At 35.8% G+C, this 1022-nt stretch overlaps 1 non-coding gene across 1 annotated transcript; it reads left to right on the forward strand.

Annotated features, from left to right (window-relative positions):
* Positions 1–426: 426 nt before the first annotated feature.
* Positions 427–533, forward strand: LOC118976602 (U6 spliceosomal RNA). Its single transcript, XR_005064316.1, has one exon. It is a non-coding gene; the product is annotated as a U6 spliceosomal RNA (small nuclear RNA).
* The last annotated feature ends 489 nt before the right edge of the window (positions 534–1022 follow it).

The raw sequence follows: 1022 nt of genomic DNA on the forward strand, positions 1-1022 counted from the left end.
TATTAAGCATTTTATCATATCATAAGGGACTGAAACTAGAAACCATCACCAAGGAAAAAACCCAAAACACAAAAAATGATTGTGATTGAATACCATGCTATTAAACAATAAATAGGTCAAAAATGAAATTAAGGAAGAATTTAAAAATTTTCTGCAAACAAATGGAAATGAATTCACAAGAACCCAAAACTTATGGGACACAGTGAAGGCAGTCCTGAGAGAGAAGTTCATAGTGATACAGGTCTACCTAAACAGCATAGAAACATTTAAAATAAACAATCAAATCCTACACCTACAAGAACCCAAGGAACAACAAAAAAAGCTGCTCACAGTAAGTATGAGGAAGGAAATAACCAAGACCAGAGCAGAATTAAATGACACAGAGACTAAAAGCACAATTCTAAGGATCAAAAAACCCAGGAAATGGTGCTTGATTCAGCAGCACATACACTAAAATTGGAACAATACAGAGAAGATTAGCATGGCCCCTGCGCAAGGATGACACGCAAATTCATGAAGTGTTCCATATTTTTCCCAATAATGTTAGCTACTGACTTCTCAATGGAAACACTCCAAGCAAGAAGAGAATGGCAAGAAATATTTCAAGTAATGAGAACCAGAGGCCTACAAATAAGGTTAAATTAACCAGCAAGGCTCTCAATCAAGATAGAAGGCCAAATAAAGAGCTTCCAAGACAAAAAAAAAAAGCCTAAAAGAATATGCCTCCACCAAACCAGTTCCACAAGAAATACTAAAACGACTGCTTTAAGAAAAGGAAGGGAAAGAGAGAGACAGAGAAACTCAGGTACAAAAATGGCAGTGAATAAGTACCTATCAATAATAACCTTCAATGTAAATGGATTAAATGCAACAATCCAAAGACATACAATAGCTGAATGGATAAGAAAGCATGACCCACACATATGCTGCCTACAGGAGACCCACCTCAGGAAAAAAGACCATCACAGAATAAAAGTGAAAGACTAGAAACAAATTTTCCAAGCAAACGGACAAGAAAAAAA

This window comes from Sturnira hondurensis, unplaced genomic scaffold, assembly GCF_014824575.4.
Source record: "Sturnira hondurensis isolate 20B ecotype Veracruz unplaced genomic scaffold, ASM1482457v3 Scaffold0001803, whole genome shotgun sequence".
Lineage (NCBI taxonomy): Eukaryota > Metazoa > Chordata > Mammalia > Chiroptera > Phyllostomidae > Sturnira > Sturnira hondurensis.